The sequence below is a fragment of the Macrobrachium rosenbergii genome, chromosome 24, assembly GCF_040412425.1.
Source record: "Macrobrachium rosenbergii isolate ZJJX-2024 chromosome 24, ASM4041242v1, whole genome shotgun sequence".
NCBI lineage: Eukaryota > Metazoa > Arthropoda > Malacostraca > Decapoda > Palaemonidae > Macrobrachium > Macrobrachium rosenbergii.
The window spans coordinates 14,781,647-14,807,620 of NC_089764.1; the positions used below are offsets into that span (position 1 = coordinate 14,781,647).

General features: G+C 37.0%; 1 long non-coding RNA gene across 1 annotated transcript in view; it reads right to left on the reverse strand.

Annotated features, from left to right (window-relative positions):
- LOC136851890 (uncharacterized) overlaps positions 1-25,974 on the reverse strand; it is a 175,527-nt gene that overhangs the window by 31,839 nt on the left and 117,714 nt on the right. The window contains exon 3 of the long non-coding RNA XR_010856988.1: positions 7,473-7,614. This is a non-coding gene — a long non-coding RNA (uncharacterized lncRNA). The remainder of the gene's footprint in view (positions 1-7,472; positions 7,615-25,974) is intronic.

Sequence of the window (25,974 nt, forward strand, 5' to 3'; positions counted from 1 at the left end):
TGGATGGATGGAACAGTCAGCACAGTAATATTTGGATAAAAGAGACAGTTAGTACAGTAATTCCTGGATAAAAAGGACAGTCACCACAGTAATACCTGGATAAATGGGACAGTCACCACAGTAATATTTGGATAAATGGGAACAGTAATATCTGGATGGATGGAACAGTCAGCATAATATTTGGATAAAAGAGACAGTTAGTAAGTAATTCCTGGATAAAAGGACAGTCACCACAGTAATACCTGGATAAATGGGACAGTCACCACAGTAATATTTGGATAAAGGGGACAGTAATATCTGGATGGATGGAACAGTCAGCACAGTAATATTTGGATAAAAGAGACAGTTAGTACAGTAATTCCTGGATAAAAAGGACAGTCACCACAGTAATACCTGGATAAATGGGACAGTCACCACAGTAATATTTGGATAAAGGGGACAGTAATATCTGGATGGATGGAACAGTCAGCACAGTAATATTTGGATAAAAGAGACAGTTAGTACAGTAATTCCTGGATAAAAAGGACAGTCACCACAGTAATACCTGGATAAATGGGACAGTCACCACAGTAATACCTGGATAAATGGGACAGTCACCACAGTAATACCTGGATAAATGGTACAGTCACCACAGTAATATTTGGATAAAGGGGATGGTCAGTACAGTAATTCCTGGATAAAAGGGAGTCACCACAAAGAGGTGAAAGAAAATTTTTCCTGAGTCCTTCAGAGTTTTCCTGGGCAGAGCCTTGTTGGTTAGCCATTATATGTATGTATGTATGTGTGTATGTATGTATATAATATATATATATATATATATATATATATATATATATATATATATATATATATAATATATATATATATATACATATATATGAGCACATAAAAGGGAATAAATGTAGCCCTCCATTTTTCTTTGTTTATATATATATATATATATATATATATATATATATATATATATATATATATATATATATATATATATATAATCGAGAGAGAGAGAGGAGAGGAGAGGGAGAGAGAGGAAGGGAAACAGTTTGTGTGCTACTCGTGCAACGGTCGAGTTGGACCACTGTACAAGATATAACCATATACTTGTATACATGTAATATATTAACATATATAACAGACAGACTGTAATAATAATAATAATAATAATAATAATAATAATAATAAATACCTAGTATCTCGTCGGTGTCATAGAAAACCTGTCACTGAATTATGATTATTAGCGTATTTCCATTATCACTGTTGTTATTATAATAACTATTATTAACCTGCTATAGAGAAAGGCCTCCATTAGGGCCTGGATGCATTCAACGAGCATGACGCATGAGCGAGCAGACCTCCCACTTGTTAACTGACATTCCCATCAACATTAATTGTCGCACCGACGACGTTTGAGGGTTGTTTCCTGTTCCGAGTACATCGTGATTGTAATTCTAATAGCATTCTCTTAAATTATTTTATGAAATGATATTTGCTCTTTTACCTGTAGTCTAGGCGTCTTCCTTATCTTTTGTATTTGGTGTTTCCCTTAATAAATTAAGGAATTCGTCGGTTAGTAACGAAATACCAGATTATATTTCTCTCTCTCTCTTCCGCACATGATCCTTCCTCCTATGACCTTTCTCCCTGACAGCATTCTTTTCTTCTGTGAAAGTAAGAATATCAAGCGCCCTAAGCAGCAGAAAAATAGAGCATACCTCCGCCAAGCCACGCAGCGCCACTTAGGTGCCAGTTATCTATGGGCAACCGATTTAAACCTTGAGACCTTGACCTTGGATGTTCAATGATCAAACTTGGTCAGTTTAATCATCAGGGATTTACCGATATAACGCATCATTACGAATATATTTTGAAATATGTAGCCTTCCATGAAGCATTTAAACTGCCAAGTATTCCTTGTCATTTCTGTTGGGTGAGAGGATGCCCATGGCAACAAAGCATTCACTCTGCAAGTTAATCGTCTTGACAAGAATATCTAATGAATATTAATAAATATTTCTGCCAGGTATGATCAAGGTCTGTTCACCTTTTTTGAGAAGTTCTGCTTACACACACACACACACACACACACACACACACACACGGAAATTATAACATGAACAACAATAAGGCAATGATTTTGAAGACGATAGCAAATGAATATGTCCAAGGATTACCCTTTCCCCAGTTATTCAGTAAAACTTCAAAAGGAACAACAATAACGTCATTAACATTAACAATTAGTAATTCTGTCTTATTCATTTAAAATCAAACCGAGAGCAAAGACCAACTACTCACGAGAGAGAGAGAGAGAGAGAGAGAGAGAGAGAGAGAGAGAGAGAGAGAGAGAGAGAGAGAGAGTCATAGGAAATAGCAAAATACCTGAGCTGCTCTTTCCTTCTTGGAACGATTTTTTCCTTTTCGCCTTGGTCAGCCGAGCAAGTGGTCCAGTTCTAAGCTGCACCAGATGATTTTCTTTTGGTTTCAAGTCCTAAGGTCCTATATAATAGCCTAGGGGTCTAAGTGTGCTACAGTTTCAATGACCTTTACAACAAGGCAACCTTCCTTACAAGGTTTTACTGTACGATGGTCATAGCTTCTCAAAACCTCTTGGGCAGCTGAGTTAACAACTTGAGGGTGTGTCTGGTTTGGGGGCAGTCAGATGCTCATTTCACTTCCGCATTCAGGCAACACATCATTTTGCAATACTTTATCAGCACTTTTAAGTATAAGATTTTGCGTCTAAAAATTACCATTTCCATTATTCTTATATTACTTCATAAGGAAAAGAATGTAAGTCTCAGCTCAAGTTCATTTCCATTTAGTTAAAGATGATTTTTTACGTTTTTACGATAAGTTTGCTCGAAAATACATATAAAAGTAATGGAGAAATAGAAAAATAAATAAAATAGAAGTACACTGACAACTAAAAGGAACTGAGCACTGGATAGGGAGAGAGAAAAAGATTGCAGTTCCAAAGCACCTCTTCATTTCAAACGAAAACAAAAGCAAAGACAAAATTCAACAACGCAATAAAAACAATAACAGCCTCCACCCTTCCTCCGTCCCTGGGCATAACAGACAAAGGCGTCGCCGTGCCTTGCAGAAGCACGAGCTCAAGGTTCAAGGGACACGAAGCCAAGCAGCCGATCAGGGAATCCCCTGAAGGAAATCCACCTACGGGTTACTTATGCCAGCGGCGTGAACTTGCCAAGGATCGGGACAGACGTTGGCAGCGCCCCTCCTGGAAGGCTTCTCACGGCAGGCTTGTAACATCTTGGCGGTAATCTGGACGTACAGTTATGCAAGCAGTGAAGAGGAAGGTCCTCTCTCTCTCTCTCTCTCTCTCTCTCTCTCTCTCGCACCATCAACGAAGGTAAGGAATCATCTGCTCTTCGAGCGGTGAAACGCTGATTGTGTGTGTGCGGGGGTGGGTTGGGGGGGGACGGGGGAAGTTACGTTAATGACTTAATGAGATGGATAAAAGATTATTTGCCGGCGTAAGGACTTAATATCAAATCTAAGTGGCATACCAAGAAAGTCATAAAACGAGCTGGTTTATATAAAACAAACGCTTTCTTTAGCTCACTCGTAATCTTTTAAACTGGAAGATATTGTTGATAACTGGCTGTCTTCATGCCAACATGCGCTCTCACTCCTGGAGTAGCCCGTAAAAACTGACCAAAGGAAGAGATTAAATAGATTCAAAAGCTGAATGTCTAGTTTCAGAAGTCTTTCAGGCAAAATTATAAATTAAAGCCGGAAGACATCTCGTATAAAGACAAGAATCAACAGAAGACAACTGAACTTTCAAAAATATTGTATAAATGATTTAAATCAATTCCTGTTAGCCTCTCACGTATTTAGTCTTCTTGGTAATAGGATCTCTCTCTCTCTCTCTCTCTCTCTCTCTCTCTCTCTCTCTCTCTCTCTCAACACTCAGTAAGGTTTCAGAAAAAAATTATTTGGTATATGCCAATTAATTAAACTGTAAAATTAGAGCGCGTTTGTTTTTCAAACGTAATGTAAATCATGAGTAATATAAGCTACAATTAGTTGGAAAGGCTGATGAAATGGAATTTTGTAGTGTGAGATATTCATCTCCCAATTATCACTTACAGGATGAAATTGGTAGTGACTGCTGCTATATTCCTTTGTCGTCCTTTCTTACACAAACTTGTTGATTGGTCATTACAAACATATTTGCTCAAGTGCGCACACACCCACTATATATATGTATGTATGTATGTATACACACTTACATATATATATCTGAACATATATATATATACAATATATATACATATACATTCATACTCTTACACACGAAAACATATATACTATATATAACATGTATATATATATATGTATATATATATACATGTACATATATATATATATATATATATATATATATATATATATATATATATATATATATATATATATATATACAGTATATATATGTGTTCATAATCACCAATAAGAAATTTCTCTTAACAGAAAGTTTTTAAAGGAATAAAACAGCCATCAACACTCCGTTCATCCAGAACACCTTAAATATAAATAAAATAAAAACTGAAACTGGATGTCAATTCTAGCAGCCAATAACTTGATGACTATTGCTTTTAGTAACTGTTGCAGTAATAGTTAGCCAATTCCTCAAAGAAACCGAAAAAACCTATACGTTTTATATATATTATATATATATATATATTTTTTTGTCGATCCCCTGAAACCAGAGCGACCAAAACCTTATCTAGGTATATCTTCCGGGTAGTATATACATTTGCTCCTATAAGTCTGGCTAACCCTGGGAAGGGTGCGGGGTGGGAGTAACCTTTGCCCTTTGCGTGACTGATTAGGAAAGACGAAGGTGGTCTGTATCCTTGCTTACTCAGAGCTTGGTGGACAGATAGGGTAATTACTACAGCACGATGTCTACGAAGATAAATGATATATTTTGCAACCTGCTCACATAGCGTAAGACGTACAAAACATTACAGACGTTGAACAGGCATCTAGGGCAAACGTAGAACTATGCATCTTACACACTATAAACACAAATATACATATCATATGTATATAATATATTTATATATATATGTAGATATGTATATGTGTTTGTGTATGTATGTGTGGATGTAGCGGGTGCTGGCCTTCTGAAATTCTTTCCTATCACTAAGTATATCGATTGCTTATATGTGTTCTCCAAAACCTAAATGCTTCATCGATGGAAAATCCCAGATCCGCAGTGTCGTTCACCCGTGAGGATGTTCACCGGTGAATAGTCTCCGATCTATGCAATGATCAAGATATGGAGAATGACATTATACATAACGAAAACGGTATCATAACAAAGGGGTAATAAAATGTCTTTTGAAACATGCAGGCTTACGATATAGAAAATACGCATACGCAGTTGCTATATATATATATATATATATATATATATATATATATATATATATATATATATATATATATATATATATATATATATATATATATATATATATATATATATATATATATATATATGGCATTTCATTACCCCTTTGTTATGATTCCGTTTCGTTATAATGTATAATGTCATTCTCCATATCTTGATCATTGCACGGATCAGAGACTATTCACCCGTGAATATCTTCAAGAGTGAATGACACTGCGGATTTGGGATTCTTATCGATGAAGCATTTAGGGTTTCGAGAACACATAATTAATAGATACACTTAGTGACAGGAAAGAATTTCAGAAGGCCAGCACCCGCTACATCCACCGCAGCATCACTTCACCCAGGCTGGCTTCTGCTAAGTTATGGCGCCTGGCCAGCACCATTTGCTTTCAATGCGTCACACCTGAACTCATCCACCTCTTCGTCTCTCGGACAGCCAGCAATCAGAGCCCAGACCTGTTATCACTCTCTCTCTTTCTCTCTCTCTCATAAACACGGAACGTCGCGCTCTCTTCAGTTCCTTGTCATTTGGGTATTTCTGTTGCGACAGAATCATCAATTTCTTCAAAAATACGAAGACCTTTACATCAAGCTTTCTTTCAGTGTTGTGACAGAATATTTACCGTTAACTGATAGCCAATATGATTATGCAAAATTTAGCGAATAAAAAAAGCAAGTTAGCCTATTGTAACTCGAAACATTATATAGTGCGGTAGTCTACTGAATCTATGAATCTATGAAGAATGAAGTGATCTTCATTTATGCTTTCTGTATCTGCGAAAAAGCCTTACCTTATGGGGGCAGCCAAAAGGTAACCAATTAAACCAACCGCTGTCTTTTAAAAGGCCAATACGTTGTTTATAAACAGGCCATAATATCGCTGACTTTGATTGACAAGCACATGTTGTAGGATAATATAGGTCTATTGACCAAAAGCCATCGGCCTTAACGTTCGAGTACAGGACAACAGGAGCAGGATGAGTGATAAAGAGGGTCTAATGGTCAGGAAGCGAGACAAAACGAAAATGATGTAATGCAACACTTAAAGAGACGATGCTTTCTTGCGACATTCTACAAGACCATAGAACTACCGTCCTTTAGGGTTAAACGGACGCGGAAGATATGGGGCTTGTTAGCAAGGTCATTGCCTAACTAGAATCTGCCTAAGATATAAAACTTGTAAAGGAGGAAATAGGACACGTCTAATTTATTCACAGATTTTTTTAGGGTGACGCAAAGCTTCGTTGACTGACTAACGGATATAAAACCAGAAGTCAGATGTATGTTGTTATAAGAAAGAAGATTTCTTTAAAACTAAACTGTTGCTTATACACTGGGATAATCATTTATTTTTACTTGATGTATGGTAAACAGATTCAAATGTGCTCACCTTGAGTTTTCTGATATATGGAGAAAGTCTCAAATATTTGATTGAAAGAAATTCAGAGAATCTTTTCAATAAATTTTTCAAAATACAGCAGCACTATATTCAACGTAATACGAGACAAGCCCTAACAAATAAAAAAAAAATTAATAGATCACTTTAGAAATTCACTGCCTGTACAATGCTTCAGTGAGAACTGGTTGTCAGTGGAGTGATGAAAATGATATGAGAATTGATTTACCATGCAATATTGAAATTGTTGTTTACCGACTGTTTTAATGAAATTTTGATTGAGAATAATATTAACATAATAAAATGAGGTTAAATTCAAGACATGAGACAGTTAAGAGGGAAAATAACAGAACAACAAATGATACCCCATTCCTTTGTGACTCCTGTTTCTCCTATTTTATTTTTTGGACTTTGGGTTAATAAAGAAATCCGGTTTCCCTTCCTTTCGGCATTTTTTAAATGTCCCGTTTAATCCTTCACCAAACCTCTTGTTTCTTGTATACTTTTTTTACTTGTCATGCTGTAGTCTGTAGGTGCCTCAGATCCTTTCATAAAAAAAGCAAAATAAAAAGAAAACATGCAGGCCCAGATAAAATATAAGAAAAAGTAGATCTATTGTTACCTTACCTGCATAGCAGGAAGAATGTGATATAGTTACTGGTTAATTTCGTCAGGTTTTCTTGATGTCTGGCTCGGCTAACTTCACTTGCTTTTTATAGCAGAGACTGATAAGGTAGGCATCCTGGTCTCCGTACCTAGCTCGGCTTTGCTGGAATAAGTAAAAAAAAAAAGAAAAGAATCAAACACACCCATACAAATACACTCACACCGACGCTTTAAAATATGGAGGACTAAAACTTTGAATCAATAGAGTTTTCCAAAGTAGGTAAGCAGACGTCAAGAAAAAGCCGAGTATCAAAGACTGCACAGAGTAAATGTGAGATGTGGTATGCCTGCCTGGCAATATAATGCCACATGAGAGAAGCAGCAGCTCTAAAAGTGGCCATCGACTTGTTTCCAATTCTGCCGATGACGACAAATGAAATCCAAGAGTGTAAGTGAGTTTCGACTTTGGATGTTGCTCACACTTGCAATATTTCTAATGACTGGCGTTTTTTCCTTCCTGGTTCATTTTTTTTTTCTTTAGCGGTCCATAAGTACTATGGCTAGAACAACGTGTCAGGGTTACTTCTCATTGCTGCTTTACCATCTTCTATAACTGGCTATCGACTACTTTTAACGCTGCGTCTCTCATAATGAAAAACAGTAAAATATGCCGACTGGCAACCAAAGACGGCAGCGGCGCAGTCTATTAACCAAGTCGAAAAAGACAGATGAGTGCTATATAACTGCGTCGGGCTAACAAGGACATCCACGAAAAGAACGCGAAACCGTCATTTAACAGAGTGCAATATCTAATTATTTCACGTGTGACCGTCACTCCAAGAATTAATAATGGAAAAAGAACACCCCTACAAAAAGCTGCACATAGCAGCAGGGGCCTTGCTCTGGAATCCATCACAGAATATCCGGCGGCCGTTTGATAATCTACCCGGATCAAGAAAAAGGATCACCCTCCATTGATTCGATGTCCTTGCCGCTTCATCGAAGATCAAACTATGAAATGGAAATGTCAAATTAAGTTGACGCGAGAAGCAGCCTCAAAGACAATTAATGTTCCTTGTTTAGTTTAGTGCTTTACAAAACGCAGCTGAGGATGAAGGTTAGGTTATCCAGCGATCGTTGATTCTTTTTAGAAACCTACAATAAACGATTTCTCATCTACATTACCCAGTGAGCAAGGAAATCCTTTTAAAAATTGGAAATAATAAGTTCAAGAAAATGCAAACTAACAGTACTAACATTTTTTTTCACATGTTCCTGGCCGATAAATAACGTCATTTTAAACCTAATTCACTTTCACTTGTTTCTTCTTACAAACACTTTCACCTACTCTCACCAGACTTTGTAACTTCCCTTCACTACCACCAATTAACATTGTATCATTGACAAACATCAGACTCTCCGCGCTCACCTTTTATCCTACAACTTTGCGCGTCTGAATTTTGTTTTTTACCTAACTCCCCTCATTACTGCATGTAGAGCAAAGTAGATATTAGATTAAGCCTCTCTTGACAGCTGAATGGTCTAGTCCAGTGGTTCCCAACCTTTTCAATTTCACGGACCAGTCAAGAGAGTATAAAAACTTCTGCCGACCAGTACATACATCCAGGCATACACTGGCATTTAATTAGTCCAAATAATCATCAAAAACAACCAAAGGCATAACAAATGCACATACCCTCAATATATTTTATTTATTTTTTTAGCAATTCAAATTTCTATGCGAGAACACCATGTAATCATAATGTATATTATATGTTTCACAATATAAAAAGTAAATTGATTAAAAAAAATTCCAAATCAAATGCATGCCATGGTGGTAAAAAAAAAATACTACAGTAGAAATGGCAGTCATGGTGGCAGATTCATGTATTCAGTTGTATTGCAAGGAACTATCAATACACCAAAATGTAATATTTCATATTTAACAAATGAAATGAGAAATAGGCCTACATATATAAGCAATAAAAAATACACTTATCCAAATCATGCTTCATATTTTACCATTCAACTTTTATATAATTTCTTGTTTGTGCAAACTATTATAATTCATAATTTAACCGATTCTTGAGCGTATTTAAGACTCAGAAATCCAAGAGGGTCTAAATATAAAGGCAATCAAAAACACTTATTTGTTAGCTTAACCAGGGCAGCTAAATGAGTGAGATTTCTGTGCTTGCTTTGCTGAAACAAGTTTCTCAATGTCACTAAGTGCAAGACGAAGTGGCGATTTTATATTCAGTCTGTTTCTGTATTTAGTCTTTATTGAAACCAGTGCCGAGAACCCTGCTTCACACAGGTAAGCTGAAGAGAATGACATTAACAGTTTCAGGGCAATGGCACTTAGTTCAGGAAATTCTCCACGGGCATGAATCCAAAATGCAGGTAATGTTATACTAATTTTATACAGAGATTCTAATCCCTTATCATTTGACAACTCAATTAGCTGATCCTCTTGCAGTGAATTCAAATTTTTCTCATTTGAGTCTGAGAAAGGACTACGAACCCATTCATTTCCTGTTCATGGATCCTCTTCTTCAGGAAAGTAAGAAGAAAAATGCTCAGAAAGAGAATTTAAATGTTTTGCAATGATACATTTCAAACTGTCAATGTTTAACTCCTCTCTCTGATCATCAACAACTGAGGCAACACTGGGAAACATATCAAAACACTCTCTTTCGATCCTATTATGCCAGACCAGCAATTTCTTTTTGAACCCGTCAATCTTATCTGCCATTCGAAAAGTTGAAGAATTCCTGCTTGTAGGGACAAATTAAGCTGATTCATAAGCAAAAATATGTCACTCAAATAGGCTAACTTAGCAACCCAGTTAGTATCTTGAAACATATTTGCCTAATCAGGGTTTCTGTCTTTCAAAAACCTCACTAACTCATTGCGTAGTTCAAAGACAAGTGTTAAAACCTTACCTCGCGACAGCCATAGCACTTCTGTATGGAATAGCAACCGCTGGTGTTCACACTCCATATCTTCACATAGTAGTGTGAACAAACGTAAATTGAGTGCATTAGCCTTTACAAAATTCAGAGCTTTAACAGTTTCCGATAAAACATTATTGAGTTCCACATCCATTTTTTTATTTGCTAGCATTTCTCAATGAATCATACAGCGTGTAGCTTTACAGTTGGGGGCAACCTCCTTAACATTTGCTGTGACACCTGAGAAACGTCCTGTTATCGCTGCCACTCCTCCGTCAGTGCAGACACCAACACAACACTCCCATTTTAACCCATTTTTTACTACATAGTTATTCAAAGCTTCAAAAATTGCAGCACCTGTAGTATGTGATGACAGTTCATGAGTGAATAGCAATTCTTCCTTAAAGTCATCACTGTATTCATATCTTACATAAACAATTAAAATTGCGTTATTTGCAAAATCAGTAGATTCGTCAATTTGTAGAGCGAAGTATTGTGATGCCTGTAGTTGCTGCAACAGCTGATCCTCCACATCTTCTGCTAATTCACCAATCCTCCTCGTTACCGTATTATTTCATAGGGATATGTTACAAATCTTAGTGAGAGGTGACTCACCAAACATTTCAGCACATATATCTTTCACACATGGCCTTATTAAGTCTTCTCCAATACAGTAAGGCTTTTTAGCTTTTGCAGTGCGAAGTGACACTTTGTAAGAAGCTCCCAATGCAGCCTGATTTGTAGAGACAAATTTCTGGAGGCTTTTTCTTTCACACTTAAGTTCCTTAAGCTTTCTTTCAAAATATTCCTGAGGTTTCACTGCTAGTTCACTGTGGTTTGTATTTAAATGTCTTTTTAGCTTGGACGGTTTCATTGCATCATTAGAGAGAATAATGCCACATACTATGCACTTGGGTTTGTCACATTCACCTTCATTTATTTTAGTAAACCCAGATTTTATATATGAAGAATCATATTTCCGAACAAAACTACAGTTAGCTCGTTTTTTTACTCTTTTAGTTGGAGGCTCACTTGTTCCTTCATCACGCGCGGTTGTTCACGTGAGCATCTCATCACTGGCGGAGTGACCTGTAATGTTAGCAGTTGCGTTACATTCCGTTGCGCTGTCTTCATCATCACTAATACTATTAATCCTGTGGCCATTATCAATTGCTGGAATTGCCTTTGGTTTTTGAAATAACTAATTAAGGAAGTTTGTTTAGACAAGACTGCGCCAAAACAAACGCTGCGACAAGTCTTGCTTCCCGATACCTCAAGATCAGACGTATTGAGGCGGAAAACTGCTCACCAGTCGGGTGGGGAGGAGGGGGAGGGGGAGTGGTCGTGGCGCCACTATTAACGGGCGTTGATTGCACAACTCTATAACGTATGTCTGTCCATAGCCGCGCGTTAGCCTGGCCCAGTACATTTCATTTTTTTTATAATAGCTACTTGAAATAAAAATATATAAAGTTAGTTTGACAGATTATTATTTTTCTTAGATTATGAATAAAATGATAAGTAACAAGTAAAGCAATTTGGCGGACCAGCAAATCATGCATCATAGACCAGCACCGGTCCGCGGACCATAGGTTGGGAACCACTGGTCTAGTCGACCGTTTATCAGTTTCTAAGCCAAAGGCCCAGTTTCGAATCCTGACCGGAGCAGAAGCACTTATCAATTATAATTCCATTTAGTTGTAAAGTATTCCCAAGGTTTAGTCACTTCGATATTACGTGACCTATGTGGATTAATATTTGTGAGTACAAAAGCCGTACGCATGTGTAAGTGACAGAACTTCGTGAATATATTTGGACAGAATAACTGCGGAAATTGTAAACTGGCAATTCGTATTATCTTGCGAGGCTCTGAAAGTGATTATAAAAACCTATCGCAGTGATATTCAACCTACTTGTGCCCTTCGCATTAAGTAAGACATCGTTGAGAATGATCACGCATTGCATGAAAATGGTTTAACTGTAGATGCTGATCAATCATCGCTTCTTTGCCTGAATCTTTACGCTCTTCGGTGAAGAGTTTTTTTTTTTTTTTTTTAATCATTTACATCACTCTGCGACGTTATTCTTTCATTCAAGTTTTTCTTTTTCCTCTAAGTTACTCGCACCTATGAGTACCTCAGGCTTTAGCTGTCTCGGTACACACCTTTGCTTATTAAAACCTACATAAAATAGACTCAATTTTCGTTTATTTTCTTCTATAAAAAATCAAAGGTCACAAAATCGGTAAATTTAAAGAAAATGTTGATTAAAGTAACAACTACAGCTTGAATTCATTTGAATCAATACAACAGAAAGGTAAGTTCAAATACAAATTCAAATGAGACAGTTTGATTAACTCTACAAAAAGCAAACATTCTTCAGCAAATGAGATATTAAAACTTCATATTTTAGGCATTTTGGGTCACTTTGTTTCGCCTTCAGAAATGCATTATTTTCATTAAGAAGGAGGAACTAAATTTCATATGCATTTCCTAAGCAGACATTTCAAGGAAGTTAATTTCATGCATTTCGTTTTATTTATTTATGTCCTGGAAGTAACGCCAGAAATCTCATCGGAAGCTCAGGAGTTTCCTGATCATACCCACGACTTCGCAACGAGCCTGGAATGAATATAAAAACACTGACTTTTCACGGTCGAAAAAGTACTTATTCAACCATGAACTCTTCCAGGAAGGAAGGAAAATACCTCCAAATTCTTTCCCTAACTAAAAGTTAGAAGACAGACAATGTCTTCTCAGGTATTATGGATCAAAAAACGAATTGTCTCCTCAGGAAAAACTAATTCCTTTAATATTCAAGTGGATCGTGCTGCTATCGTCTTCGCTTGAAGTAGAACACCAGAAATAAGAGAAATATCCTAGAGCTGTGAACGTATCAGACTTCAAGACTCATCATCATCTTCCAGCAGATCTTAATCACGAAAGCAAACCGAAAAGCCAGTTCTGAAATGCAAGTCATTCAAAAAAAAGTCACTTCATGAGATGAGAATTCTAAGGCAGAAATTATTATGATGTTAAAGAAGAGATCGAAGAGAGATATTACTGGGTGAGAAGTAAAGAATATTACAAAAAGATTACTGAACTGGGTGAGAAGAATTCTAAGCAAGAGATTACAGTGTTTCAAGCTGCGAGAAGAAAAATCTACGAAAGAGATCACAGTAAGAGATTATTGTACCAAACAAAAGAAATTTAAGCGATATATATATATATATATATATATATATATATATATATATATATATATATATATATATATATACATACATATATATATACATACCTGAGACGAGGACTTTTAAAAGAAAAATAGCTGCTTGACATGAGACCTGTAATGAAGGGACTTCTTCAGATGATTATAAATCAAGTCTGCCTTTCAAGTGACAATCAAAGTCTAAAGGTAAAATATATAAGTAGGAGGGAGGTTTTAGTAATGGCATACTAGGATTATCTTATATTGTAAAGTGTCAGGGAAACTGACGAGATGAAGTCACCATTCCATCTCACCAGTCGTCAGTCAGTTATGTCCCATAAGAAGGTCTTGGATAGTTTGGAAGCTGAAAACCAGAAGTCTACGCTAACAAAGCAGCTGCCCTCATTTGTGGGATAAGTCTATTTTACTCCGAGCCAGTTCCTACTCAGCTGACCTCACTTCAACTGCCTAACAATGACTACAAGTAATTTAGATCGCCGATTTTTAAAGGAATACAAGACTAAATGCTAAAAGATAATCCACGTCCAAGCAAATCAAATTCACCCTTGAAGAATTACCTAGTCGAATTTTCGACTAGCGTCCGGAGCTCTCGAAATGGACGTAAGGGACGAGCATCTTTAAAAACTAAAGCAAAAAAAAAAAAAAAAAATCCAGTTTTAACCCTCTGGGACACTGAATACAGATAAGGATTAACTTTACATTACGTGTTTATCCACAGTATATATTTATCTGCTGATCGATCAGTTTATAGATGCATATAAGCATTTGATTAACTAAACTGCATGTAAGATAACTATTTTTGTACCAGACTGTACCTGCCTTTCCTAAGCGGAGGTCAGAATAATTCCGTACATGATACCACGATTTGCATGCACAGCAGATATATCTTCTAAATCCTCCCGTGCTTCTGAAATTAGAGGCCAAGTATGCGGCCTTGCTGGACAGGAAAACCTTATTTGGAGAGGTCACCTTTAATTGAAAGTTGCATCATTTAACTCAGACTTGACAGTTTAATTTTGATATGACCTGGAGAATATTAAAGTCTGTACTATTATTCTAAAATAATTTCGTAATTCACCAATCCAAAATGCTTTTAAATAGTTATCTTTAATTCTACTCATATCTTATTTACCTAATTTGTTCCAAGTACTTCCTCATTTCGTTTTTTCAATAGTAGTGATTCCAAACTTCCGCTAAAATCTACGTTAATATAAATCAAAGTACTTTGATAATTTGATCGAGACAACAGGCTCAGTAATCTGATGAAGTTATTCTTTCGCCAGATGACAAGCGGTTAGTATATATTTTTCTTTCAGATACAAATACCCCGAAGCTTATTAAGCAATCATCTATTTAATTCAAGAACCATAATTTTCTCGAATGATAACGAATTACTCACATATTTACCTTCTGGTTTGAAAATAGTTTAAACGTTGCCGGCCCGTATGTTTTTAGATGAGTGTTATTAACAAAAAGCAAGATTAGAAGTAACACTCTGAGTAAATAATTTGGTCGAATTGGCCTTAAAGGCCAATACAGTATCTCAGACTGGCCAAACATCTCTAATAGGACCCAACACCTTGCCGAAAGCATCATGATTAAGCACTTTCTCGGCTCGGCCAGCAGGAGCCGACAGCATCGCAGTGGTTACAGATGAGCAGCGTAGCAAAAATCACCAAAATCTCCTCATTATCAATTTCAGAAAGGCCGCTCTCTGGTTAGTTTTGGGCCTTTCGCTCTTGCTCCCAGTCACCCCAGCTGACACGGACATCAACTGTCAAGCAAAAACATCAGTCACGTGCCAGAAGTAGTCAATAATAAATGAAGTCTTCGCACACCACGTTCCGAAGCACTGAGATTATCTCGTGAACGGAAAAATGCATCCAAGTCAAAGAGCTCGTCATCCCACAGAAAAATAAAAGGTACGTCTATCATTTCGGTTACCTACAGCCTTTGAGGCGGACGTAATAAGAGGTATGACTGAAATCATTTTCCTTCGTAATCATCTCCTTAGCTGTGGTTCTAGTTCGAAGACCTTGATGCAAGGCTGGCAGGACACGTGTCTGTCTAATTCCTTTGGCGAAGTTCAGACAGAAAAAAAAGGAGCGGGAATATTCAGACTTTACAGTTATTCAAGGCTACCTTATACCCTCTATCTATTTATTCATGAATTTGCTCATTTACATTGAAGCAGATGTTACTTGGCTTAATGAAAAAGATGCGTTCACGCTCGTATATAACTAGGTCCTTGCGTATCTAAACCAAAAGCTATACATGTATAAATTACTTGAAGTTTATAAGGCAGTAGTTCAGAGAGAGAGAGAGAGAGAGAGAGAGAGAGAGAGAGAGAGAGAGAGAGAGAGAGAGCAAAGGAATGCAAATATAAAGGACAGCTCTACTGTTTTTTTATTTTCATTTTTTTACGAAGGGTAAAAAATTCTTGTACCTAAAGTAAGGACTAAATTCATTTTGAGTGTACTCAATGACACCTCAAGGAGAACATGGTTCATAGAGTCAATACGAAAAAGCTAAAGGAAAAACCTTGAGTCGGCATTAAAGTGACAGATGTCAAGCCTCGACCAATACCCCTGTCCCAGGGTCTTTTCCCTGCTGTACCTTAAACTGAACCGAATAATTCAGTTATTGTAGCTTTTCTTCAATGACCAAGATTTAGACCTGTCTCCCTGCATCCGTACTCTATGACTTACAATCTTGTATCCTTCATAAGACGATTTTAGCACTTCCCTAAGGGCAATACCCCACTATTTTTAAGCCTCTGTATTAAAAAAAGATATATGATTACGAAGTATGATCCACAGCATGAAACCAGATCTGGGTGAAGTGATTATAATTTAGGTTTCAAATCACCGACAGACGATGATGGGATTTGAGCATGGGTACGTCAGGGCCGTTGAGACGGACACCCCAATTTTCGAGGAGTCATGGAGACAAGAAAGATAAATACTTACCTCACTGAGCTTAGGGGTGACGTGTTTATGTTAAGAGTAAGCCGCTCAGCTCGATCCCGAAAAAATCATGGACTCGCCTCTTCAAAAATGGAGGATGAAAGTATCGAGAAAAACGGGAAGAGAACTTGCAATGTCCGTCAAAGACGAAAGAAGCGCATTTCCTTTGGCTCGGTAGAAATAACATTTGAAATGAGGAATCCAAAATTTCAGCATAATGAAAATTGCAACGCTCAGGACATTTCTGGGCAACGGCCCGTGTTGCCAAATGGCCACCGTTATCCAAAAATAAAAAGCGCTAGATTATACTATCATGGTAAATGTAACAGTCTGAAAAAGACAGAGCCCTAAAATTACTGTAGTTACAAGACATGACAATGTCGATTGAAAATGAAAGGTTATTATGGCAGGCCAGAGGACTTTTCACCGGTAGCGTATACTTCCACGGGCTGGAAACCTTCTCGGATCGGCCATCTGTCTATGAGCGATAATTCCACCAAACTTCAGTCAAATCTGTCTCTGACTTTAGTAGCAGCCCGTTAACAAACAGACAAACAGACATACATAACCTAATATTTAAAAAAGCTCAGCGCCTTATGAAGGTTTAAGATTGTCCGTTTGAAGTGAAATGTATCAATTAACCCACGATCAAAGCATTAGAAGACTCAATCAGGGCAGTACAATATCCAATACAGAATCCAATACAGAAGAAGGGAGATCGAAAATCATCTCAGATGCCTTTTTTTTTTTTTTTAAATTGCTTTGAGAAGGAAAGTCTGCCTCTAAGCATTTTGGACAACAGTTCCATTTCTGAAGAAATGCTAAAAGGCGCATAGTCAATTTTACTTTTACTCCTGAAATTCGGCAGAGATGACAAAGAATGTTCATTTCATTCTTAAAAGATGGATGGAACTCCAATGATAATACGATTTACCGTCATTTAAAAGACAAGGATTTCGTCCCTCTCCTGGGGATAACATTTAACATTTCACAAGAGACGTAAGATCCTACTTAGTTTTTTTGTTCTTCTAATGCGCAAAAAGTGTCTAAAGCTCTCAGACCGGGGAACCACCCTCCTCCTGCCACGCCTTTCCTTTTTTTTTTTTTTTTTTTATCATCACGTACTTTGCTGGAGGACACGGTTCTTTAGCAAACATCTTTGACAGGGGCATCGGGGGTCTTCTCCTTTACCTTTTTATCCTTTATTCCTTTTGGATTTGACCTTCATTTGTCGAAACGCCCAGAAGAAACATGATTTATGTTTCCATAAATCCCGTTTCCACCCATTCACCACCATTATTCATCTTATTTATGTCATTCTTCGTATATCTCCTTGTCAAATCCTTTGAACCAAGAGAGTGAAGCCACTGCCTTTTCTGATTTACGTTATCTCGTCAGAGAGAGAACCACTCTTTTTTTATATTCTTATTCTTCAGATGACCAGAACCGTTATCCCTTCCCATTTTTATTCATTTTAGTATGCAGACCATTATATTTCGTCTTTCTTTTATTTTTCCAACTGGAGGATTCACTAGCAAACAATTATCATTTCTTTTCCAAGCCTCAAATTCTCCGACGTCAAGCCCGTCACCCACGCGCCTGTCACCCTTGTCAAGGCCCTTCGTAGTCGTGAGGTTTTTATTCGAAGTTCTTCCTGATTGCTACATTCCAGAATTTTCCCGGTTCTCCACAGGAATATCAAGATCGCTGTAACAACAGGATACAGCCAATGCTAGTAATTGTAGGCTACAAACAAAATAAGAGTACCGTGTTGAATATTTGTTATTGCATGTAATCATATAATATATAACAATAAGATATCGTAAATGCTAACAAATGCATTCAATACACACTAATGTACAGTAATGTAAATATGTATTTAGATTACACACACACACATATATATGTGTGTGTGTGTGTATATAAATATACATACATAATGTAGCTCTTCGTTGGGCGAGTCGGTAGAGTTGTGGCCTGGAGCCCGAGTTCGCCTCTCCGCCCAGCTAATGAAGAGTTAGAGGAATTTATTTCTGGTGATAGAAATTCATTTCTCGCTATAATGTGGTTCGGATTCCACAGTAAGCTGTAGGTCCCGTTGCTAAGTAACCAATTGGTTCTTAGCCACGTTAAATAAGTCTAATCCTTCGGGCCAGCCCTAGGAGAGCTGTTAATCAGCTCAGTGGTCTGGGAAAACTAAGGTATACTTAACTCAACATACATAATGTAACGGTGTGCGTATATTTAATACCTGAATAAATTGTTACACCAAACTCCTACTTCATGTTCATAAGGAAGTCTTGTCTAAGAAGAGAGGGAGAAAAAACACTGAGCTTCAAAATACTATATATATATATATATATATATATATATATATATATATATATATATATATATATATATATATATATATATATATATATATATATATATATATATATATTCAGTATTAAGTCACAAGTAACCCAGAAATATCGAATTCCCTTTCCGTCGTTAATAACTTACCAAGTAATGAAGTCAAAGACATTCTTTTGAAAAAATCTAATTCAGTTAAAGAAATCTGTTATAGGTCCGAAAATTCCAAGGAATGTTTCAGTTGAAATTCAGTCAAAAGAATTCTGGCCAGGACACAAATATTCTGAGCTGGAGCACGAAGGGGCCACATAGCAAAGTTTATCAACTCGCTGTTTTGCAAACAACGATTTTTAGTGCATCAAAGATCCTTAATATTTTCTAATTGTTTCCCCGTGTCTGAATAGTTATTCTACATATTTTTTACATGGATATTCTAACATTCCAAATCACAGCGATGCATAAAAATGAGTCACAGCAGAGTTGTCTAACTTATTAAATTTTCAAGGGTTAATATGCGGCAATAAAATGTGATTGACGAGGTTCACGTGATTTGTCTAATATTTATCTCATCATTTTCTATTTAATGAAATTCCAATCTACATAATATAAATTCCACCGACTTGCGTCATGAATTACCTTGAATTTATAACTTGATTTATCTTTTTTTATTCTGGTGATTTTATTAATTTACGTAACTCGAATATATTTCTGCCGTGGGTAGCCGTTATTTTTTACACCCTTTCTTTGAGAATAAATCAGTTACTCAATCATCCAATGTAGATTAAACCCTAATAATTCTATTGCCCTTTTCGGTCATGGCCGACGGAACGAGCAACCTAATACTGTTATGTAACTCAAGTCTGACGGAAGCGTGGCAAAAAAATGGTATGGAAAATGAGAATCCCTTCTCCATTATAATCAGTAAATCTTGCCTTGAATTCAGGAGAATATTACTGGAATCAGATTAAATAAACCATTCCTGACATGCTTTCCTTTCAATATAATATATTCGCCTCACCTATAAAATCATGCAAGTCTTAGTACTTCTCGCACAAAAGCAGCTTCATCTAATTTTTAAAGGTTGTCTGTCACAAAGTCAGAGTCGCACAGGACTTCATTCGGTGCCCTATTTTGCCCAAATGTGGACCGGAAGTAGGATTTCCTCTAAAGAAACGGCTTCTCAATGGAAGATGTGATATGGAGCGCGTGATGAAACCCAGAGTATTATCTACAACACCCCAATTACGTCAACGATTGCCCTCAATGAAAGCTAACTTGCTTGACCTCGATGATGACCCTGACCTTGAAATGGGCGGACGCGAGTCATCTGCAATGACACATCTCACAGCGGGTAAGACCGGTCGTGATTTCATGATAAACGGATATGTTCTGTGCGTCGACCATTTGCTGTCGTTAAGTGCATGATTTTTATCAGTAATAAACTGTTACTTTAATTTGTAAACTTCATCTTTAACAATTACATTGCATTTTCAGCTGTGGCAATTTGTCACTTGCTAATGAAACTTATCTTAAACGAATAAATTTAATATTTATCAAACCGTCAGGGGGAGACTTTGGCATATGCTCATAAACTATGTACTCATCTAAACGCCGTTAGATTAAAATAGCAGACTTTACTTTTGGCTTAATAACAGGCTTTTAACCTATAAGATGGAAATGGCATTTGCACGTCCAACACGACCAGTAAGAAATATATCAGAGAGAAAAATAGCAGCATACTATGGTTTTAAAAGAGGCAAGACGAAAGACACTCTCAACTTTACCAGCTATTTTAAAAGTATGGAGATGTTCATACCTGCCTCACGACACCATCAATTTTCAACAATGAATGACTAATTTCATTCACTGACGATGTCTCACGTATGATGTTCCATTTGACACGGACAGACAGGCTAAAAGGCGACTGTTTACTATAGCGTAAACCAATCTAACACATCTGCCAGATTACGGAGATTCATACGTTATCTTATTCTATATTTATAGATAGTAACATATATACTATATGAACACATAGACATACATGTGTACATATACGTGTGTGTGTGTGTATGGATGTATGCATTATTCAACAATAAAATCTGAAATATTAAACTTTCGCGCACCCTTTGATTAAACATTTGACGACAAAATCTTTTTTACTTTAGGAAAATTCTTGAAATTCTTATGGACAAAGGTACTCAGTCTCGAATAAGTTACCAGTGAGGTGGAAATACCACCGCCACACAGTCGGGGATAATGTACCCAGAGAAATTCCGATTCAAACCAATAAATAGGGATTTACTGAAAGTTTCTTCGTCCTCTCCCCTTAAAAAAAATTAAGCCAAGATGCTGTATTCATCAAACAGACAGATTTAAAAGTACCTAAAGAACGAACAAATGTGAAACAGCCTCTGGATTTTCCTTCATCAAATTCTTATCTGTAAAGTCTTGTAGTTTTAAAATATTTTTTTGATTATGAATTTTTCATCTTTCTTTCAGTAAGTTTTTGCTCTTGTATGATCACGGTGACGAAATGCACTTCTCAATGAATCCCGAATTTAAAAATGTCTAAGTTGTTACGGAAATAAAAAAGATGAATAATTTGTTAAAGACAAAAATATATATATATATATATATATATATATATATATATATATATATATATATATATATATATATATATATATATATGTGTGTGTGTGTGTGTGTGTGTGTGTGAAAAAACCAAAAGGGAGACAATGTGGGGACAGACAACTTCAGGTACTTCAGCATGAATATTTAAGACACTGGGAGAATTCTAGGGGATGTGGCTTCTGTTACCAGAGATGAAATTTTTCCTTATTCACCTCAGTGAGAGATTCAGCAGGTTTATGACTGCTGCAGATGAAGGTGTTACTATTGCTGATGCTGCAGCTCCACAACGGGCATAACGAAATTTAATAATCGCTTAAATAATACTTGCTGGTCATATTTCTGACTCATCTCACCTGGGGAGGAGGAAGGGGGTACTAGGGTGGTCCGTGGGTTAAGGCTGGACAACAGTGGGCTCCAAATCTGGATGACAACGCTGAATTTTTATGGTTCCTCTGACGCAGCTCACACTTCCAGCAATTGCTTCCACACTCACTGGACAGAGCATGGGAGGTGATGGCGTCCCCTCAAAGATGAATAACAGTCTTAGGATGTCCGTCACCTCCACGAGAGCAAGATGCTTTGAGATAATGAGCTAGGCCTCTTTTGCATCCATCGAAGCGGAAACTGAACTAAGATTCAGAGGTGCGAAGAAGTCGGCATACTGAATGAAATTTGGGAGCTAGTCAAAGGAGTTGACGGAATTGACATCCCAGGGAATGTAGGGCGCCTTGTGAACACATTTGTCCATCTTTTAAAATTGACAGACAGGCAAAAAGGTGTTACAGAAGTGATGTACAAATAGGGAATATGTGAGATATGAATAAAATGAGAGAAAAATATTCCATTCTGTTCAGACATTCTTCATATAAAACAATCATGTCGTTTTGATTATGCATATATTCTGACCCATTTGTCCAGGACAACAATGAATTTTACAATGGTGCTTTTTTTCTCTTGCTTCAGACATTCTGTTACTTAACGGCAAAAGTAATTGTATGACAAGACTATGCTAGGCTTATGAAAATGTCAAAATTTGATCGTGAAACAGTGTTCATTAGCTAAACAAAAAGATTCTTCAACTGAAGACAGTTCGTATAAGACAAAGGCAAATAGTATAGTAGAAAATCATATTCATTTATTGCATAATTATTTTATTCGGTTAACATCTGTTGTTATCCTAAAGGTGACCATCGCACAGTTACATTCTTCCGTGATCTATTTCTATGTCTGTTGTTTTCTTCTGTAGAATGTCTGAACAGAATGGAATATTTTTCTCTCATTTCAAGACATTTTATCAACTCACTGGGGTATGTCTTCTAAAAATGCAGTAAGATAGGTGTCTCTCAATGGCAAGTCACCGGTATAACCAAGAAAAGCTTGCCAGTGTTTTCGATCAAAGTTTCTCCTTTTGTAAGTTTTTTCTCTAGTTAGCAATGATGTTGAACGTTACTTTTCTGTGAAACCTTAATGATTAAATCACTTCACGTGTGCGGCTATAATGTACTACAAAAATAATGAGCGCAATGCTCAATGCAGTCAGTCACGACGAATCATTTAATGATAATAATATCAAGCCATGAGAGTGCTGTGGAAGAAAGGGTTCAACCAAGTAACGATGAACTTTCTCTCTCTCTCTCTTTCTCTCTCTAATGCACACATCTAAAGGACCTGAGGATAAACTACTTTTTCTCTTTCTCTTTCCCCCCGTGGCTTTCACTCGCGTCATCGCAAAATGTGACCTTGGTGAGGGTCAGGTCCTGGTGAGGGTGATCCATCGCCGAAAGAAAACTCAAATGCCACCAGAGCGACTCGGGGACGCCAGTCGACGAGATGCGTAGGTCGTTGTCTCCTCCTCGACAGCATTTAGTTATTTCCTGTATCCTCTCCTGACCTTGACAAAGAAAGCGAGGCAGAGAACGGAAGGGAGGCAGATAGTAGGAAGGCGCTAGGATATCGCCTGTTTCCGATGTGTCACAAAGGATGTAATAATCCACAAGGACAATTTCTGCTCCATTTCATGTATCCTTTTGTTTCGAGTCTTTGTTTTTTTTGTCGCCAATGTCTGTGTCATCGGGCTACACAAAATCCTACACATACATAAACACACACACATATAACTCAAAACTCGTCCCATTTGTTGTACCGCTGGTCGTCTAATCAGCAAAGTTAGATGACGTTGGGTCTGGTCAGCAATTAGACCGGTGACCGCCATGAAATCCGTCGGCACACAAGTTTTTTGAATATCCAGGGGCAAAGGACAAGAGGCCATCAACCTCATCCCAAATACATAAATGCAACCACTTATGAATCAGAGGATTAACGCCCCCTGCAGTCATTTATTATTATTATTATTATTATTATTATTATTATTATTATTATTATGTGTGTGCACGCGCGTGCGTTTGTGTGACATAAGCACAAACTTCATACAAGACACTATATAGCATTTGCGTGTTTATACATCACACTGCGGAAAAAATCGAGTTGTGAATATAAGCATCATAACCTGTCTGAGTTCATAGACAACCGACCTTTTTCATGGCCTTCCAGGTGATGTGTAAAGTGACAAGCAATGTGTTCACGCCCCACTGATGTTGCAGCTTTCAGAGAAACAAATCCACAGTTACGTAACTGTACGAATATATATCTTTATTTTCAAAAAGTGAACTTTACACGGAGCTTTTCCGCATCTTTTCATCTCACAGTCAGATTGGAAACGAGAATCGTACAAATTCTCCGTTTAGTTTCAATTTTTAAAACAGAAATATATTTGTAAGTTGCCTTTTTTTATTTTTAATGTCTATCTTAAGTCCAAAAGGGGATGGAAACCCGAAGTAATATGTTCGGCTGTTGGTTAAATATGATCAGAGTAAGTCGACCATCGAATGATGCTCAAGAATCATGGATGTTGTACTCTCAGGATCATCATAGCAACGTGAAAATCAATAATAATAATAATAATAATAATAATAATAATAATAATAATAATAATAATAATAATGAAAGTGCTTATTTTTTAAATTAAAAATTCCTGAAACGTACAAAACGTTTCATCAAACGTTTCGATTTCAAGATAAGTAAATGTGATAAAAAAGTCAGGCCGTACCTACAACACAAGATTTTCTTTATTCCGAAAGATACAAATATATCATGCTGTAAACTTATTACACTTTTCCTTATCACAAATTTTAAACAGAATAAGATTGTTCTTTTCTAATGACAGTAGAAAAATGCATTCATTCAACGCTGAAGAGACCCAGCATGTGATCATTAGAAACCATCATAATTCTCGATGAATTACAGAAGGTCTGTCGATTAGCTTTGAATGGCATTGTCCTTTTGTATAGTTAAAAAGGCAGCTAGATCACTGTGTTTATCTCAGTGCTTGTATCTGTAGATATATGAGTTAGTGATTACTCGATGATCGTCACAAAGAACAACAATAGAGCAATTTGCAGAGCCTTCCCTAACAAAGAAGATCCGCCTGATTCAAGATCCTCTCGCCCTTCAAGTCTAGGAAGTCATTCTCTGACATATGTCGATACAAAAATACTTGATGAACATTTCAAGGAAATATTTATGACTAGGGAGGTGACTTGAGTCCTAATAAGGGAAAAAAGTATACTGTAGTTTAACCAGACCACTGAACTGATTAACAGCTCTCTAGGTCTGGCCTGAAGGATTAGATTCATTTTACGTGGCTAAGAACCAATTGGTTACCTAGCAACGGGACCTACAGCTTATTGTGGAATCCGAACCACATTATACCGAGAAATGAATTTCTATCACCAGAAATAAATTCCTCTAATTCTTCATTGTCTGGCCGGAGAATCGAACTCGGGCCTAGCAGAGTGCTAGGCGAGAACTCTACCGACTCTTCCAACGAAGAACTCCTAATAAGGGAGAATTTCCTACGCGGAAGAAGCAAAACAAGTACTACTCTTTCAAAAAGCAACATGAAATTCAAAGGGTATTCTCAAGGGACAAAAACCAGGGCAAATCCCCGACCTTTTGTTTCTGTTCCTCAACGGGGGCATTGTGCTAAAGTATTTTAGTCGCGAGGGAAACCTCCCTAGATCCGGTGAAGTCCCATTGACCCTAAGGAAATCTCCTACTTTTAGCAGGGACTTATGCTTGCACTACTGTTTAAGGAATACAGTCAGATATTTCCTCCCTTGCTCCCGGACGTTTTCTGCAGTCAGTGAGCAATACAAAACAACTCCCATTTATTGATTGTGATTCTGTTATTTGCTGATTTTATTTTCTTTAATGAATTTCTTATGTCCATTTCTCACATTTTTATAAATGCAGTAAGCATGCTGCACACTGATTTAAGAGAGAGAGAGAGAGAGAGAGAGAGAGAGAGAGAGAGAGAGAATGCAT